Source organism: Vitis riparia, chromosome 3 (assembly GCF_004353265.1).
Source record: "Vitis riparia cultivar Riparia Gloire de Montpellier isolate 1030 chromosome 3, EGFV_Vit.rip_1.0, whole genome shotgun sequence".
NCBI classification, from domain to species: Eukaryota; Viridiplantae; Streptophyta; class Magnoliopsida; order Vitales; family Vitaceae; genus Vitis; species Vitis riparia.
This window is the reverse complement of record NC_048433.1, coordinates 9,751,969-9,773,746: the sequence shown is the minus strand read 5'-3', so window position 1 is coordinate 9,773,746 and position 21,778 is coordinate 9,751,969.

Sequence of the window (21,778 nt, the reverse complement as noted above, 5' to 3'; positions counted from 1 at the left end):
AAAACTCAGTTGTTAAACTCATACCGGTTCAGGAAGTAAGCATCACCTTAGTTGCTTCCCCAACTCGAGGTGAAAAGTCCCAAAATCTCCATTTTTACACAGTGAGTTAAGCATGGCTATCCAAAGCTTTGAGAAACTTCTTTTTCCATCTTTTAACCTATTTTCATGTTAGTTTAATTTACAACACCTTCATCTTTTTATGTTTTCATCTTAACCTAATTTTTATTAAGAAAAGTTCACTCCATCCTCCGAACTTCACCAGTTAAAGTAAAAACCCTTCCCAGTGTTCGATCCTAGAGCCACTATGCTATAGTAGCTTTGCTACTTTAGTGTAAGGACCTTAGGTATAAATTTTGTTGATACCCTTACATGCCAAGCTACCAAGAGTCGGGTTATCAGTCGTCTAAATGGTAAGTGGAAAAAAAAAATCTATACTTGGATGAAACTAACTACCTAGAGAAGGAAAGAAATGTGTAAGACGATTGAATTAGCTGTAAAAATTGCATATGAGATCTAATTGAAATTGAGTGAACAAGGGAGGGTACTTCCCTAATATGAGACTCATAAAGACATTAGTGTGCTTGCCATTCGTTACTAGTAGTCATTTATGAATTGAAAACGAAATAGTAAGAAAAAGTAGTTTGGAGACTGTAATGATGGATTTGACATTAATGTTTTTAATAAGAGAAGAAAGAAGTAAGGAAAACATACCTAGAACTAGAAAATTCATAGAGCTTCCCTTTTCGAGAGAAAATGATGAGGGCAACCTCAACATCACTTACAAAAGGTGAGTTGGTGACTTGTGGAGTTTTCTATACGCTGCATTTGAGTCTTTTCTCTCTGCATCTCTAGAAAGGCAGTTTAAAATTGAAACTCTGCAAAACACATAAGTTGAAAAACTGCAATAAAAAGGATTGAAGAAAATGAAAGGAATGATATTGAGAGAATAAACTGTCACCAAAATAAGCAAATGAAGAAAATCATGAAGAGGCAAAACAAGGCAAAAAAATAGGAAAAAAAATATAATGATAGTGAGCCGAATATAAACAATCGAGGAGGAAGTGGGTGTCTATGTTTTATTGATTCTTATTGCATAGCCCCCTTGTTTTGTTTTGTATATTTTTTCCCATGACCTCTCAAATTTATTCTTCCCCTTTATTTTCTACTCTCCAATGGCCAAACACACCCCTTTCCTCATTCATCTTAGCTCTCTTTCCCTCAATTTTGTTGAACCCCACCTAGAAAAATAAACAAATTATTATTAAGCTTCATAAGATAACCCCATCCTTTGGGACTCTTGGTAAAACCCACAACACCTACCAAAAAGAGAACATTGGGTTTGAAGCTTGCACAAAGAAAGCTTTAATAAGTGGTAAGATACATAATAAGTTCTTTGCTTCTACATTGGCAAATTGGAATTAAATGCTGAATTGGGTTTTGAATCTATGAGAGGGTTTGTTGAGAACTTTAATGATTGAATTGAATTATAAATAATGAGTTTACTCAATGCTATGTGGTTGATACGGAAAAGGCAAAAGTTGAGGCTTAGGATTGATTCATTTCGTTATTGTTGTTCTTTTAGAAATGAAAAAGTTGTTTGAGAGGATTTGTGTATTTAGTTTTATGTAATGCTAGTTTGTTATCTACTTTGTGTATAAATACTCTTTATTTTATTAGAAATGACATGTTTAGTGAACTTTTCATTTTGAAAATGTTAACGGGTCATGAAAATTATAAAATTGAAAGTTTTTTCTTTGAAACATTTGGTACGGGACAATAAGTAGTCAAATGTATGTATTTATTCACAACCAGTCTTTGCGTAATAGAACCTGTTGTTTCTCATATTAATACATTTCATCCATGTATGATCCTTATTTCACTTTAAATTTTTTATTACATATTTTCATCACTTAAATGATAGAGTGAAAAAAATTATTGGCAAAATGTGTCTTTGACGATTGATCGTGTCATTTATAAATTATGTAACTAACATGTATTGATACCGATTTTATACAAACTGTAATTAGGCATATTGAAATTGTAATTAGGAATTCTTAAATATGAAACATTGGTATTCATAGTCTCTTCATGATTCACTGATTGATATCATTTGGGTGCATGATATGAGGTTCCACAAACTTTAAGTTCCTGAAATGAAAAGCTTAGAAGTGGTATTCTGTGTTCCTGTCATTGAATATGGTTTTTGGGTTAAGAATTTATGGAAAAGAAAATGAATAGGCACTACAAAATTATGGCATAATATCATCTTTAGTATTTATGGAGGCTCCTTAAGGACAACAATACTTTATGGAACAATATCATCTTTTCTATTTATGGCCTACACTCTAATGCTATTGTTAGGTAGTTGTTAGGTAGTCATATTGGTGCCCTTGGAAGGTCCTTACATGGGTATTTTGTGATTTCACCCTTTTCACTTAGTTCTCAATTAGTGATGGCTTCAATTATGGAAAGCTACTTAGCAGTGTGATTTACCTTTCTATGTTCAATTCCTATATGTGTATATGGTGGCGAGCCAACGAGATTTTAGTTCTTCATGTACAAAAATACCATTTGACCTCTTTCTTGCTTCCTTTATGCAGTTGATATTGTTTCAATTCCATTTCAAGCTATGAACCCAAGGCACTTCAACATATACTACGGTTCATTGGCACTCATCCAACTGTACTTCTTCTTTAACAAACATTACTGAGTAGTACACATTATTAAACCAACTTTGGCATGCTTTAGACGTGGATGTTGTTATAAAAACATGGGAACATAAACATTTATTTGTCATCCCTCTATTTACATATTACACTTGTGCGTACCATTTTTCTATATTATTTGGGCACTCAATGTACTTGATACTATATGTTTCACTCACATGTCCAACATATTATTAAATATATGTGAGCCTTAGTTACTTCATTCCTTAACAATAGTTAATTCCTTTCTCAATGTTATGTAGTTCATTTGGCAACGATATGGCCAATAAGTGGCATTGCATGGGGTACATCCATTAAACATACTCAATTGCGCATAGAATCGAGCAAGCTATTAGGTACTACCTTAGCACATTGTGTTTTATTCCAGTGATCAGTTGGTTAACCTTTTGTCTACTGTTGAGTGAACCTTATGTACTACCTTAATCAACTTTAGCTACTACCTTAGTCAACATTAGGTACTATCTTAGCACACCTTGGGTACTACCTGTGTAACGCCTCGAAACTGCATTATGAACATTAAGACACTTCATTTGTGAATATTAGTTCCCTTATTTTTCAACCCAAGGGAGTTGATTTGTCAAGCATAGGACCCATAATCTGCTTTCAATCCATGCATAACTTACAACGTATTCGGTTCCACACTCAATTGATCATGGCATTATGTGTTTAATTGGTTCTCCTTTCATATACTAGTGATTGTGCCTTAGTTACTATCTTAATTAACCTTAGGTATAACCTTAGTAATCCTCAGGTATTAGCTTAGTGATCCTTAGGTACTAATGTAGTTACACTTGCACACTACTTGTGTGCAACATCTAATGTTCATGTTTGAACCTTAGTTAGGTAGTTCCTTGTTGGAAGATTCGGCAATCCGTATGCTAAGCTTATATAATTTTTACATACAAGGAATTGTAATTAACATACATAATTCCTCAATCTTTCGTTGTTGCATGTATTGATTGTAACAAATCTTTATGTGATTAAGGAAATGGAAGTGTCACATTCATTAAGGAGGTGAGCTTGTTAAGACTATTACTGGGTCCATCACTGGCCTATATTAGAAAGTATGTTGATATTGACTTTCTTATTGGCTTATATCCACTTTCTAATAGGTACTTGAAGCTCGTGTCATAGAAACATAAGAAAATATGCTGAGATTGGCTTCCTCACTAGCGCAGGATGTTGCTGCATTGCGTTCTCGGTGTTGTGGATCACACACCACTTGTTCAGTCTCTTGCCTACAACCATCGCAACAAGTTGAAGAACAAACAAGCCACGACACAACAGACATTCAACCTTTTGCTAAAGAATTTGTGAAAACAACACAGCCTCCTGCTAAGCCCGCGATCCCCAATTGAAATGCAAGCATCAACAACAACCCTTGCTTCCAAACAAGTGCCCCACAATCTGATGCACAATCCTCTCTTCAATCGGAATTGAGGGTAGGAGAAGAGGTGGAAAATGTTGGGGCAGGTGCTAGTGGCAGCCAATCAGTCATCCCTTTGTCTATTTGGAGATATAAATAGACTGCTAAGAGGATTTTGAAGTGTACTGCCATTTGCAAATCGCCATTTGTCACGCAATGCTTGAAACAATTCCTTAAAATCCCACATCAAGATAGGGTAGCTAATTATGCATTGATAGAAGATGTTGATCCTAGGTACATTAATTTGTATTTTCCAACCATTGTTATAGTGATATAATATGTCAAGAACTTTAAATTAGTTTCACATAATCCTTTTTTGACATTGTAGTGAGGTTTTATGTGACATGCATGGGATGTACATAACAAGGGAAGAGTTGTCTTGTTTAAATGGGGATTGGTGGGTGAATAGTGTGGTAAGTTTCTAATCCTTCAGCTGAATTCAATTGCCAATTAACGGTTCATATGAATGCATGAAGTCTAGAGTCAGGTTGTAAAAAATGTGCATTTTCAAATTCTTTCAGATTGTGGCCGTTATGTCACGCATGTTGAATAAACACCAATCACAACTACTGTGTTCACACTATTTTGATCATTCTTTCTCGGTGCACCCTTTAACATACTAATTTTACTTAGTGTCAAAATAAAATACTATTTGTTGATGTTTGTATCGATTAATCCCACCCTTGAAAAGGTTGTTCTTAGTAACCTTCAATCAAAGGCAACCAACCAGGTAATCATTAACAGATGCCGCATGTATCTTGATGCTGACAGACTGGGACGCGATCTAAGGACATGTGATATGGTATGCCACACTTGTTACAATTATTTCCCTTTTTAACATATGCAAAGGAATTTGCCATTACTCTTGATGCTGACAGATTGGGATGCGATCTTGGGACATGTGATATGGTATGCCATGCTTGTTACAATTATTTCCCTTTTTAACATATGCAAAGGAATTTGCCATGACTTTTATCTAATAACATAGAACATTATAATTCTCCATTGATCATGCAACTGTTTATCCCCGTATGTGAAAACAAGCATTGGCACATACATGTGGTAAACTTTCCAGCGGGTCGAGTAGAGATCTTATCATCATTGCCACTGCGTCAGAGGAACAACATCAATGCTTCAACAAGGCAATTGTCACTAGCTATCTCAAAAGCATTGCATGCACATAAAATTCACATGAACCTGGAGGTTTCAAGATTTCTACATGTTCAACCAGATCTTGTCTAACAATAGAATGGGTAAAAGATTCTAATTTTCTTACCAATCAACTTATTTGTGGTCAGTTATATTTCTCCAATTTCAATCATCTAGATGACAAGTTAAAGTTACATGTGTTATAGGTATGACTGTGGTATTCTTACTTTAAAGGGCATGAAATTTTGGAACAGGGCAACCTTAAGACAATCATTGGTAAAGGTTACAGTTGGTTTACACCATTTCTTGTTCTTTTTTTCCATTTTATCCCAGAACTTTAAATCGGTTGTTCTGATTTGTGTAGGACAAGATGCATGTGTATAGACTATAGTTGGTTGTGACATTGCTGCTCAATGAAGGAAACAATGTTAGAGACAAAATTTTGCAGGCGTGTCAATTGTAATTGAAGCAATTCCTTGTGAAGTGTGTCATTTTGTTGAGGTAATCAATAGTATTGCACAAGATACACTAAACATTATCAACTCTCACAAGAATCAATAGATCCATGCAATGAATTATGTGGATACAAATAACATGCATGACTAAAATAGTAGGAGGGATAAATCAGTGAAGTTTAGTTCACGCTATTGCTGCTCAATGAAGGAAACAATGTTAGAGACCAAATTATGCAGGTGTGTCAATTGTAACTGAAGCCATTCCTCGTGAAGTGTGTCATTTTGTTGAGATAATCAATAGTATTGTACAAGATACACTAAACATTATCAACTCTCACAAGAATCAATAGATCCATGCAATGAATTATGTGGATGCAAATAACAATCATGACCAAAATGGCAGGAGGGATAAATCAATGAAGTTTAGTTCACGCTGGTTAGATGGCCAAGTTTTCCCTTGTTGTCGATCAATAGGTTCACACATTGGGCCCATGCTAATTAATTTTTACCATTCAGTTTATGAACAGTTAATTGAAATGAAGAGTTTAGATTGTTGGTGTCAAAATTCTGGATTGACGTTGAGGAGACATTTTGAATGCTGTCCTCATCTCCCCTTGATGTAGCCGAGCTTTTGGTAGCTTTGATAATGGCAGTCTTTGCCATTAAAAAAAATCCAATCAGGTCTCAAAGCTTAAACACTCTATAACCATGTGAACTTTGAGAATCAGAATTACTCTTCATTGATTTGAATGAATGCTGATTACAGATTAAACAGGGAAACAATCCTGTGAAACTCTTACCTACCTAACAAATCTAGAACTAACCAGATTTATAGAACAAGGAAAACATAACAAATAAGAATAGGAAATGATATAGATCTTATTATAAAAAATAGGAAAATTTTATTTTTTCCATTTAGATTCAATTTCGAGTTATTAGCCCCATGACTAAGAGATTTCTTTCTCACTTTTTCTTTTTTAAGTATCTTTTCTACACCAAGATAAGTCTGGTAGTTTTGATAGGGTTGCTTGCAATGTTATTCTATGGTGCTTGAAGTAGAGAAGTGCATCTAATGTGTTCTCTCATCATCAAATGGTGATCATGTTGAAGGAAAAATATCTTGAGTCAAACAATGCTATCTGGCACAAAATGGCAGCTAATCAATAAAACATTTGCAGTAAGAGGAGTATTGCTAAAAAATTAGGATGTTGAGATGGATCCTAGTGGACAAGCAAAAACCCAATATAAGTTAGAATCTTCTTCCAAAATCCTATTCCTTAAAAAACAATTAACCAATTGATATGAAGACAAAGAAGCATACCATCTGCTTCAAAATTTAGCATATCAGACTTCCAGGTCATGTAGAGTGCCCCCCACACCACCTCCACCACCCCCCACCTCTCTTTTGGGTGTAGTCCATCAAAAATCGCATCATAAGGATGCTGCATAGAGTATGTTTGTTCCTTTTTTGTTAGGTCCATCAAAATCCACATCATATGGATTCAATTATAAAAGAAACACTACCACATTCTGGAAATGTAATTTGGCAGTCTCTCATATGGACCACATTGATTTCCTTTTCCCCTTTAGAACACCATCTCTGAGATCCGACTTTTAGTCAAACAAAAATAAATGCATATCTTAGGTGGCGTTTGCTTTTTTAGCTTAATTCTAAATAGAACTTATTTTTAACTTAATACTAAATAATGCTTAATAGTATTAAGTATTAAGTTGTTTGTTTTTTTAATATTTTATTTCTATTAAGTATTAAGCTGTTTGTTTTTTTATATACTAAAAACCAATATCTTAATATTTTAATGTATTAAAAAAATATAATTTAACTTATTTCTAAAAGTTCAAAATAATAAAATTGTTATAATAAATAATTTGTCATTATCATTCTTACAAAAAATAATTAATATATTTATTTTTTATATAATTAAAATGAAATATTTAAACTTAATAATATGAAAAATAATGGATTGATAAAACCTAAATCAAATTAAAGAAAAAACATAACAATTCAAGTACATATTTTCAAATATTCGAAGACATCACATTTTATGCTAATATCTAAACATTGCATTTTTTACAATGGTAAAAAGCTAAAAATGACAAGTTAACTAAACACTTGAAAGAGTTCATTTGCGATTTGGTCTCAGAACTGTTGCATGAATTCTTGATAAGATGCTGCAAAAAAAACTGCTTGTAGTTGAGTTTTGATTTTGATTTGCATTGTCACTTTCCAATTCCACTTCATTGTCATATTCAGAAAATAATCTATCCGCAACTAAGATTTGTCGAAGAAAATTGTGAATGGAGAAGCATGTCATGACAATTTTTGTTTGAGTAGTAAACGAATAAGGTGCCATTCTCTTCAATATTGGGAAACACGCCTTAACAACACCCAAAGCACGTTCAATGACATTTCTTAATCTTGCATGGCATTGGTTGAATATCTCCTTTTTTTCTACAACTTTACCACCACTACGAAAATCACTCAACCAATAGCGCACATTATGATATGGTGCCATAAAACCTCGTGTGTGTGTGTATGCCGCATCTACTAAATAATATTTTTCTAGAAAAAAAAAAGGATTGAGTTGATTATAATAATGAATAAATACAAATTATATTAAATAAAATGAAAATAAAATATTTACCTGATGGGGGCATTGGAAAATTATGTTGCGGGTTACAGATAGTTTCTGTCAAGACTCTTGAATCATGAGCTGTTCCTTCCCATCCAACAACAACAAACCTAAATATCATGTCAAAATCACAAACTACCATAACATTTTGAAAACATTCTCCTCTCCCACGACCTCGATAAGTTACTTGTTGATTAGTGGGAATACATGCGTGGATAAGAGTTCCATCAATTGGACCAACAACATCCTACATGGTAATAATTCTTTAAAATATAAATAATTATTTTTATATGAGAATAATACAGATATGATATGAATAATTAGAAATAAAAAATAATGTACCTTAACAATTTGTCTTAGCCGACGATTGGAGATACCATTTGAACTATCATTGAATGATGGAGGAGTAATCATCTCTTTTGAGAAATTCACCATGGCCACTAAAACCTCATGGAAGTATTTGTGAATTGTTTGACTTGAGTGTTGGAATCTATTCTTAATCAATCGATTTCGAAGACTATGGTTAATAGTCATAAGAAACATGACCATTTTATCTTCAAAATTCAAATGTTTACTGTCAACAAGCCATTTTTTTTTTTTTTGGAAACATGTGACATAGAGAAATAAATCCATGTTTTTCCATCCGCATTAGTTCATAACATGTGCTAGATGAACCATTTAAAAACTCTTGAATGAAAAGTGAACCTGTAAATGATGAAGTAGAGACTTGTTCCTTATTAATGGATGAGTCACTTAATAATTTGAGTAACAACACAACCAATCTTTTTTTTAAAACTCTTGTCACTTCTAACTTTGTATCTTCATCTTCACTTGATGATGATGAACTTGAACTATTTGAGTGATGTGAAGGATTCTCCATAAGAATATCTATTATAAAAAAAACAATAGTTATGAAATAAAAACATAACAATATAATCAAATAGTTATAACAATGTATGAATAATAAATATCCAAAACAAATATCCATAAAATGTAGAGAGAAAGTCTTATAATTGGAAAAGTTTAAATGTATCAAATATCTAAAGCAGACAAGCACTAGACTTTAAACCTCCACCTGATCTAAAGCCTTTGTTTGCCTTTTGAAGACAAAGATCAATAAAGTGCTTTCTTTGGATGGGGTCAGTCCAATTTGCCCTACTAATCTCAACATTTTGACTCATTACTGTACAAAAAACCAACCAACATTAATGATTAATTTTCAATTTTCAACTAGAGACAATAAAATAAAATAAAATAAAAATCTTCATGAATGTAAAGTTTGAGTATGGCTTGCTCTATACTTAGTGTAACCTTCTTATGTGAATTTGAGCCTAAACTCTATTTACATTTCATTGATTATATTTCATTGGCTCTTATTTCTTATTTTAGCATATTCATTTACACCTAGCCTATTCACTTCTTTTTATGCCAACACATGTCTACATGAATGCTCACATACATGTGTACGTGCATTTTTGTACATCAGAAAGAGCAAGAGATGGATGAAGTGTTTCCTAGGAAGTGACATCTCAAAGTATAACAGTGGAAGACAACCGTTCATCAAATAATATAATTTGTGTTATGAAAAGCATTGCCTATAAAAAAAAAAGTTCTAGAAAGCATTAATCTCCATTTGTTGAAAATATATCATCAAAGTAGTGCTCAAAGCCACTGGTTCCATTCTCAAGATATACTTTTCCTTAAAAAAAAAAACTGTGACCTATTGTGTGTTTTGGGCGTTGGGATTAAACTATGCCTCTGTGTGGATCTCGGTAAGAAGGAAGGAAAGGAAAGAACCGAAAAAACTATATTTCTATGCAATTGCCTACATGGCAGCCACTCCTTTCTTTTAATCACCTAAACAACTCTTTTATACTATGCAATTACTCACTTTTGTCACTTACATTACTTGATTAAAAAAATTCACTAGGATTATAACATAAAAATGGCTTCGAATTAACATCAACTACAACAATTCAATTTAAATTTATCTGATTCTAATCATTATTCACTTCCAGCAATAGCAGAAACCAAATATTGACAACACAAAGATAAAACAACATGAGTGGCAATAACAATTACTTCAACTAGAGCAGTGGTCCAAAATTCAGAAAGCAAAATTTTTCCAACACATGAATAAAGTAAACATCCTGCATCAGTTTTTTACCAAACAAAAACTGAGACAAGCCAATAGATATTTGCAACCAAAAACACATAGCAATCAAGTTTTTTTCCATTCTTTAGCTGGTATGCAACTCATTAATAGCTGAAGCTAATGGGAAGTTGATTAACTACTATTTCTTCATGATTACAGAACAAGATGGTTTATTGATCAATATGTTTGGTGTTTATGGATTTCATGAAGGCAAGATGGTAAGTTTTGAGTGAATTAAAACATTCCAAATGCTATACCCTTCTCTTGTTGCTTTGAGATGTGGATGAACCTTTCCCTTCTTGCATGTGTAGGCAGCAAAACCACCAGTACGGGCTAATGTTTTGTATTTTAGCACAGAGTTCTCAGTGCCTATCTCGTAAGTAACTTTTTTTCCTTTCAATTTCTCATGAGGTTCTCATTTATCATGTTTCCTTGTTTGTGTGGTACACTGCTTATCAATGATAGAAAATATGGCCTTAGTCCCATAATAGTGAAAGAAATATTTTGTTTGGGATTTGAGATATAGGCCAATCATCTTGATGAATGGCTAATAAATGCAGTGACCATATTTAAGTAGTTTGATTACTTTCTTTGAAAACAGGCGCATGGAAAATTTAGAATCTTTAGTTTTACAGACTTTTGAACTTGAAAGCAATATATGGTTTTATGCAATTATTATAATATTGATGCAATCATTATATCTGGTAATGGGGAAACACCAAGAGTGTGGAAATTTGGATTTGGGGGTTCCCTTAATATAAAGATATTATGCAAATTGATGGATGAGAAAGCAAATTGACAGATGATATGAGGAACTAACAGAAGAAACCTATTATTAAATCTATGATGGTTATAAAATGCCTAAAAATGACAGCCAAGGAAGTACAGGTGCAGGGTTACAAAATCAGTTTTGCTCTCATTAGACTTCAAATCGAAGGTAGAGTGAGGTTTTAAGTGTATGTGTGATACTTGACTGAAACTAAAGCATTTCAAATACCTATAGGAGCTAATAAAGTCACCCACGTTTGATAAAGCAGGGTACTTATATATAATGGTGTTTTACTTAATCCTTGGTGTTATCAAAACTAGGAGAAATAAACTATGCATTTGAGAACTCCCACCATTAACAACTAAATCCTTGTCCATGTGAAATATATATAACTTCTCCTTATGAAAAGGAGATGATGATTCCTATGGAGAATGACCCTCACATTTAGCAGTCAAAATTACCTCTAGAGACGGATTCTAATTGAATCAACGTTCAAAAAATCGGCCGAGTCTGATACGACTTGGCCGAGTCGTATCCGCCTCGAAGTGGACCGCGACGAGTCCGATACCAGATACCTAAACTCGGCCTGAATCGGTTGGACTCGGATGAGTCGACTGATATTTCGAGTTAACTCGGTCAACTCGGGGAAAAAAATTCAACAAATTCTCTTCAAAAAGCCCTACAACAAGTCTTGATTTTTCAGAGAAATAAGAGATTCCTCTACAAAAGAAAACCTATGAAACCTATGGAAATTTAAAAAAAACCCGTGAAGATTTGAAACAAACCTGTGAGTCCGTGACCCTTTCAAAAGCCTTTAAAAAGAGGCTCGGTTGAAGAAATCCACCATTGCCGGAGTCTATAATCTTCATCTTTGGTGCGGTGCCTGGTGGAAGGTAGCAGATCGTGGTCCAATAGTCTGAGAGCGAGAGGCTGCGTCTTCGTGGTATGGGGAAGAAGACAGAAGGCTGCATCAGTGCATTAGAGCATCTTCGTGGTGTTGTTGTGTTGGGGAAGAAGAAGAAGAGGGCAAAACGTCTTCGTGGTGTTGCTGTGTAGGGGGTGTTGCTGTTTTGGGGAAGAAGAAGAAGACGACGGGCAAAATGCGGTGTTGCTGGGGAAGAAGAAGAAACAGAGGGTAGGGGGTTAGGGCAGGGGGTTTGACCGGCAGGTAATAAATTAATATATGAATTCATTTTCAAATATTGTTTAATATTGTTGCTATATTGTTGCTATATATATGATATGTTATTCCTTTTCAATTTAATATATGTAATCTCTGTATATAATTGAATATTGTTGCTATATATAATTTGTTATTCATTTTCAAATATTGTTGCTATATATCTTATAAACTAAATAAGATATAATTAATAATTTTAAATTATTTCATGAATTTTTAAATTTTTAAAAATAATTTTGAAATTAAAAAACCAATCTAATTAATTACATATAAAATAATTTTTTTTTATAATATTATGTTGATATTTCAATTCTAAATGAGTACATGGAATGAAAATTTTGACTCATTTTTAAAAAGTTAAACTTTATTAATTATTCAATTTAAATAAAATATTATGAAAAATTATTAGTTTAAATATTTATTATTAATTTTTAACCCAAAAAATGGTAAAGATGTTAATATTTTTATGTTTCTAACATATGCTAAAATAGTATTTTTTTATAAAAATAAAATAAAATTAACCTATAATTTTATTATAATATCATATATATAATATGTTATTCCTTTTCAAATTAATATATATAATCTCTATATATGGTTTAATATTGTTGCTATATATAATCTATTATTTTTTTTCAAATACTGTTGCTATATGTCTTATAAACTAAATAAGACATAATTAATAATTTTAAATTATTTCATGAATTTTTTTTAATTTTTAAAAATAATTTTGAAATTAAAAAACCAATCTAATTAATTACATATAAAATAAATTTTTTTTTATAATATTATGTTGATAATTCAATTCTAAATGAGTACATGGAATGAAAATTTTGACTCATTTTTTAAAAGTTAAACTTTATTAATTATTCAATTTAAATAAAATATTATGAAAAATTATTAGTTTAAATATTTATTATTAATTTTGAACCCAAAAAATGATAAAGAAGTTAATATTTTTATGTTTCTAACATATGTGTGGACCCGCATTTTGCTCGATGCGTTCCCACTCGATGACGAAACTCGTTTTTTATTTTATTTGATGAAAATTTGATTTTTAGAAAAAGACTTGGAGTCGTTGCTTATTTTTGTTTTATTTTTTTTAAGGGAAAAACCAAATAAGAAAGAAAACCCTAAGTGTGACTCCTGAAGAAAAAAAACGGGTCTGTGAAAAACCAAGTCTAGGTTCGGGGGTCAGGTTACTTATTGGGAAGGTACGATAGTGAGCCGTAGCACCCCTCTAAGCCCGCATACGTATGGCCTCTACTAAATGAATTGAGGAAATTGTGGCAATTAATTAATTAATTATGGATACCAAGAAACATAATCAATATACAAGTCATGGTGAGAATTAATATGCATAAAAACAATGATGAAATCTAATTACAAAAATACACAAAATAAATAATAAGAGAATTATGCAAAATGATTTATTGAATTAAATAAATAAAAGATATTAAAAAGTTTTAAAGAAATTTCAAAGGATTTTATTAAAATTGATTTTGAATTAATGATTTCCTTTTATTTACTTATAAAAAGAAACAATTTATTTTCTCAATTTTAATTGTATACAATTTAAAAAAAAAAAACTATTTACACTTATTGTGTCAAAAAAATTCATTGCAAAATTTCAATTTGGGCACAAAAATTATTTTTTACTTGCTTTTACTAGAATATAATGAATTTTTACAATTTTATTTACGAAAATATTTAGATTCATTTTCATTTAAAAGAGTGATTTTTATAAATGATTTAAAATGACATAACTTTATTTACAAAAGAATTTTTAATTAAAAGGAAAAAATAAAAATAAAAGTAAAAATAAATAAATAAATCATCTATTTCTAAAAATGACTTTTAATCCAATTTTAATTAAGTAAAAGGAATTTATTTTAAAAAAACATTTTTTTGGACGATTTTATTAAAAATTAAGTTTTGGGACAACTTTATTCACAAAACAATATTTGGAAAATTTTTGTTAAACAAAGAAATTTTTGGACAAATATTATTTAAAAACAAATTTTCAAATTCCATTAAAAACATTTCTTTTGGATTTTTCTAAATGCATTTTTTTTTAATTTTTATAAGTAAAAAAATAAAATAAAATAAAATAAAAACTTTCTTTTATTAAAAATAATATTTTAAAATTGTTGTTTTATTAAAACACATTTAGTGACTTCTTCCTCTCATTTAAACAAAATTTCTAGTTTGTTCGATGTTCAATTCTGTACACACTCAATAAATACATGCGAACGAATATTTATGCAAACTAATAAAAATAAAACCAAATAAAAGTGAGAAATAAAATATGAACCCAATTAAACTTACAGCGAGCTCCACGTGTCATTAATTCGTACTCAACCATCAAGATTGCAGAGTGAGCCCATGCAAAAACAAGAATAATACAAATGTAAATATCCAGAAATGTATAAAATCCCAAACAAATATTCAAACCCAAATTCCAATTTCAAATTAGTCTCATAAATTTCGTCAATTAAAATGAGCCCAAATTACTATAGGTCTTAACCTAGAACATCCAAATTAATAGCCAAAGATAAAAACACAATCAACCGAACTTAAAATTGGGTAAATTAAAATAAATTCTACTAGACCTAAATTTAATACTCCATAATTTAAGCCTAGTTTAATATACACCACAATTGTCCCATGTTCAAATTAAATAATTCAAATTGGTCAAACCCATATCAAATATTCAAATAATACAACAAATCTCACCCACATTATGGACCCCAAAATCCACATCAATTAACAAGCCCACATAAAAAAAAAAAATACATGGTCAAGAGAAATAATATTTCAAGCCCAATCCAATAAGCCCAAACAAATAACAACTTAACAATAGGCCCAAGTCCAAATAAACAATATACAATTGACATAATCTAAATATCCTCAAATTAATCACCAAATTCAATATGCCTACAAACCCAAATTAACAAATTTCAAATTAATTCACTAACAATAAATTAAATCAAATTATGTATTAATCTATCAACAACAAATTAACCCATAATTTCATATTAATTCAACAATCCAAATTTCACAAACAACAGTTACTATTAAAATTAAAGAAAATAACAACAACAATAACAATATCAATAACAATAATAATAATAATAATAATAATAAAAATAAAAATAATAATAATGAAAACGGATGGGATGGGGGAAGTGAGGGAATGAAGGAATGAGAGAGAAGAGGAACGGGTCGTTGGTTGTAGTGGCTCGCTGGTGACGACTGGCCGAGGCTCGCCGGTGATAGTGGGAGATTGGTGGGTAAAAAATATAAAATAATAAAAAAAATGGAAAATGATTGGAAGGAAATGAGATGAAAAGGGAGAAGGAAGGATCCTGGTGCCTTTGGAAGTCGGGTATGATGGAAGAGGATAAAAAAAGAAATAAAAAAATGGGGGCGAAGTCTTAGCTCCTGGCCGTCCCAAAATGGGTGTCCGGGAAGGAAGAAAAAAAATGAAATAAAAAAGGAAAAAAAATCCGGGCTGTGAGGAGGAGAACCCAAAAAAAAATGGAGGAACCCCCTCTGCCTCTCGTAGCAGACTCGGGGGAGGAAGAAGAAGAAGAAGAGGGCCCCAAAAAAAAATGGCAGCCATTCTTGGGAATTAGGGGCTGCCCTTCTTGGGAAATGGGGGGAGAAATTGGAGGGAAAGGAAAAATAGAGGGGGGGCGAGGCGGCCAAAGGGAGTTTTTGGGGAAGAGAGAGAAGAGTGGGAGGGAAAAAATTGAGGGAGAAAAAATGAAAATCCAAAATAAAATAAAAACTAAAAATAAAATTAAAAAGGAAATGTGAAATGATGGCCGGTGGTGAGGAGAGAGAAGAAGTGGGTGGGGTAAGTGTAGGTGGAGGAGAAAAGAAGAGAGAGGAGAGATGAGAGAGAAAATAAAAATAAAAATAAAAATAAAAATAAAAAAATATAATATAATAATAATAATAATAGTAAATAAAATAAAATTAAAACAATTTTAAAATAATAATAATAAAAATAAAATAAAATAAAAATAAAAATTAAAGGGTGAGTGGGCCAAAAAACACATATAATCGGGATTTAATATTTTAAAATTTATTGACAAAATTGGGCTCAAATTTAATGTAAAAATAAAATTGGGACAAATTTTGGGGTCTACAAATATGCCCCTCTTCGGTAGAGTTCACAACTAAATTGAGTGTATACGTAAACGAAACGAAGTGAACTTTGCCGAAGAACAAGAAAGACCACCAAATTTGTCCTAGTATGACATGCGCTCTCTTGAATGATAAGGCTGGGGAAAAATGACTCTGAACGCCAAAAGGAGGAAAGATGGTGACTCTCGGTGCCTGAATGAGTATGCACGACAGCTTTGAACGCCAAAACTAAAGGAAAAAGATGGCACCAAATGCTAAGCTGGACAATGGCTCTGAATGCCAAAATGAAGACACAACTTTGAATGCCTAAAACTGATAAAATGAATGGCTTTGAACGCTTATGAAAGAAAATTGTGGCTCTGAATGCCAAAGGGATATCTGAAGGCCTACAATTCTAAACACCTATGAAAGAAAGTAGTGGCTCTGAACACTTAAAGGGTGAAAATGACTCTGGGTCATGAGCTCAAGGCTCTGAATGCTAAGAATGACTCTGGGCCGTGAATAAGAAAAATGACTCGAGGTCGTGAGCTCAAGGCTCTGAATGCTAAGCTGACTAAATGCCAAGCTGACTGCTCTAAATGTCGAATTGAAGATATGATGGCTCTAAACGCCAAGCTAACCAATGGCTTTGAATGCCTGACCATGAACGATGGCTCTGAACGCTAAACTATGGAGAAATGGTGGCTCTGAATGCCAAACTAAGGATACGATGGCTTTGAAAGCCAAACTGTTGGGAAATGGTGTATGCCTGACTGTGAATAGTGAATCTGAATGCCAAACTGTGAACAATGGCTCTAAATATCAAACTATGGAGAAATGATGACTCCGTACGCCTGAACGTGGACGATGGCTCTGAATACTAAATATGGACGATGGCTCTGAATGCTTGAATGTGAACGATGGCTCTGAATGCCAAACTGTGAGCGACGGGCTCTAAATACCAAACTATGGAGAAATGATGACTCCGTACGCCTAAACGTGGATGATGGCTCTGAATGCCTGAACCGTGGATAAATCATGACGGCTCTGAATGCCAAACTGAAGATGCGACTCTGAACGCCAAAACTAAGAATGTGACATCTGAACGTTAAACTAAGAAGTGATGATGATGGCTCTGAACGCCGAAACTGAGAAGCGACGATGATGGCTCCGAACGCCAAACTGCGGAGAGATGATGACTCTGAATGCCGAAATGAAAACCGATGATGGTGACTCTAAACCCCGAAACTAAAAAATACGACTTTGAACGTTAAACTGAAAACCGATGATGGCTCTAAATGCCAAAACCGAGAATGTGACTCTGAACGTCAAACTAAGAAGTGATGATGGCTCTGAACTCCGAAACTGAAAAATGCGACTCTGAACGTCAAACTGAAAACCGATGATGACTCTAAACGCCAAAACCGAGAATGTGACTCTAAACATCAAACTAAGAAGTGATGATGGCTCCAAATGCCGAAACTGAGAACGCGACTCTAGATATCGAGCTAAAGACAAACAACGGCTTTGAACGCTAAACCGAAGATACGCCTCTGAATGCCAAGGGAACAATGCAGCTCTGAACACCGAATTGAAGGTGTGGCTCTGAACGCTAAACCAAAAAGAGAGGGTGGCTCTGAATGCCAAACTAGAAAGGGATGGTGACTCCGAACGTCAAACTGGGCAGAAATGGTGGCTCTGAACGCCAAAATAAGAAAGGATGGTGGCTCTAAACGTTGAAACTGGAGATGTGGCTCTGAACACAAAACTGTGAAACGATGATGGCTTAGAACACCGAAACTGAGAATGACGGTGACTCTGAACTCCGAAATTAGAGATGCGGCTTTGAACACCAAAATTGTGAAACGATGATGGCTTTGAACACCGAGACTGAGAATGATGGTAACTCTGAACTTTGAAACTGGAGATGCGGCTCTGAACGATAAGAATGACTCCGAATATTAATCTAAAAGAAAATGGCAATCCTAAATGCTAGTAATGTGGCTTTGAACGCCTGAATGTAGATGATGACTCTGAACGTTTAAATGTGAACGATGGCTCTGAATGCCTGAATGTGAACGATGGCCCTGAACGCCTGAATGTAAACGATGACTCTGAACGCCGAAAATGTGGTGACAAACGCCCAATCATGATAGGATGATAACTCTGAATGTCAAGCTGGGAAGGAATGATGGCTCTGAATGTCCAAACCGAGAAGAGATGATGGTTTTGAATGTCAAACTACGGAGAGATGATGACTCTGAACGCCTGAATGTGAGAACGACGACTCCTTGAACGCCTAAAACTAAGAAGAGATAGTGGCTCCGAACTTCGAACTGAAGAGAGATGGTGGCTCTGAACGCCAAACTGAAAATACGATGATGATGACCTTGAATGCCAAAACTGAAAATGCGACTCTCAACGTCAAACTGAAAATGCGATGATGGCTCTGAACGCCAAAACTGAAAATGTTATGATGATGGCTCTGAACGCCGAAACAAAAAATGCAATGATGGTGGCTTTGAGTTCCGAAACTGAAAATGCGACTCTGAACGTCAAACTGAAAATGTGATGATGATGGCTCTAAATGCTGAAATGAAGAATAAGCAATGGCTCTGAACGCCGAATGAAGATGTGGCTCTGAACACCGAATGAAGATGTGGCTCTGAACGCCGAACTGAGATGTGATTCCAAACGCTGAACGAAGCAAAACATGGCTCTGAACGCTGGAATGAGCGATGTAATGGCTCTGAACGCCGAATGAAGATGTGACTCTGAACGCCGAACTGAGATGTGATTTCGAAACGCCGAACAAAGCAAAACATGGCTCTGAATGCCGGAATGAGCGATGTAATGGCTCTAAACGTCAAACTGAGAGGCGATGATGATGACACTGAATGTCAAACTGAAAGCACGATGATGGCTCTGAACGCCGAAATTGAAAAGTGATGGTGGCTCTTAACGTCGAAAACTGAGAATACGACTGTGAATGTCAAACTGAGAAATGTGACTCTTAACTTCAAACTGAAAACTGATGATGATGACCCTGAATGCCAAAACTGAAAATGCGACTCTCAACGTCAAACTGAAAATGCGATGATGGCTCTGAACGCCGAAACTGAGAAACGACGATGATGGCTTTGAACGCCAAAATTGAAAATGTGATGATGATGGCTCTGAACGCCGAAACTGAGAAACGACGATGATGGCTCTGAACGCCAAAATTGAAAATGTGATGATGATGGCTTTGAACGCCGAAACCAAAAATGCGATGATGGTAGCTCTAAACGCTGAAAACTGAGAATGCGACACTGAACGTCAAACTGAGAAATGTGAATCTGAACATCAAACTGAAAACCGATGATGGCTCTGAATGCTGAAACTGAAAAACGACAATGATGGCTCTGAACGTCGAAACTAAAAAGCGACAATGATGGCTCTGAACGTCGACACTAAGAAGTGATAACGATGGCTCTGAAAGCCGAACGAAGATGTGATGATGGCTTTGAACGCCGAAACCGGGAATGTGACTCTGAGTGTCAAACTAGGAAGTGATGATGATGGCTCTGAACGCCGAAATTGATAAGCGACGATGATGGCTCTGAATGCCAAACTACAGAGAGATGATGGCTTTGAATGCCGAACTGAAAACCGATGATGGCTCTAAATGCCAAAACCGAGAATGTGACTCTGAACTTCAAACTAAGAAATGATGATGGCTCTGAACGCCGAAACGAAGCGAAACATGGCTCTAAGCGTCGAAACTGAGAAGTGATGGCTTTGAATGCCGAAACTGAGAAACTATGGTGGCTCTGAACGCCAAAAATTGGAAAAATGGCTCTGAACACCAAATTGAAAGTGTGACATGATGACTCTGAATGTCGTAAACCATGAATGAATGGTGGCTCTGAACTCCAAACTGCAAGGAAATGATGAGGGGGAAATATGCCCTAGTGTAGCATGCCACCACAATGCTCAATCCAGTGTAAATGGCTGAAAGGGACTCTACCAGTCTCGAATGATGCTCCACTAGCGAGTCCAGATAATCAAATCGATTGTGAACATAGTCTTACAACCCTCCCAACTAAATCATGAGGTCTCAATCTCAAAGTAACAATCCACTGAAGAGTCATGGCTAGTAGGGCAATCAGAACCTGAACGTCGCATTCCACTAAAAGCTCATCTCGACGAAAATCATAGGAACAACGATCTGTAAGGCAAATACAATATATCTCAGGCCAAGTGATGGAAACTGTAACGGATTTGTGAGAGAACGATCGCCTCCACGACTAAATGAGGGAAATATGTCCCAGTATAACGTCAGATGTACCCGATATGCCCTAATAACTCAAGAATAACTCCATGGGGATGTATAAAAGATCTGACATGTACTCCACTGAAATGGTGATGTGGGAACCTATGCAACTGGAGTAACTCCACCCAAGAATCATGACAATATCGGAAAATATGAGCTTGACTGAAAGACCCAATAAAGGCTCCACCAGAGAATCGGGACAAAATGAAATTGAATCGTCAATCTGACGTGTATCTCATAACTGGGGATAATCATGCAAATCCATGGAGATCTACAAATCTCGATCAAGAGGGCGAATATGCCCCAATATGGCATCGAATGTGCGACAGGTTGAAAAGATCAATTGACATCAAATCATCAATCATCAACTATGCAATCCTAGTCACCTGAATCCATAACTGAATCAGACCTACAAATCAAAAAGGCGTATCCCGGGAGGAAGCATGATGACATATAAGTGTCGAAAGGTGCAGACCTAACTGGATAGCTCCAGAGAGACTCTACTGGAGGGTCATCGTCTCAATGTGTATCTCATAAGTGGGGATGGGCATACAACTCCATGAAAATCTGTAAATCTCAATCGAAATGGAAATATGCCCCAATATGGCATCAGATGTATGGTAAGTCGAAAATCGAGTGACATGAAACCATCAACCGTCAAATGTGCAATCTCCGTAATCCGAATCGAACCCAAACATCAAGGAAATGTCTCCCGGAATAAGGAGCATGATGACATACAAATGTCGAAAAAATACGGGTCTGATTGGATGGCTCAAGGGAGGCTCCATCGAGGAACCATGATAAAATAACGAACACGT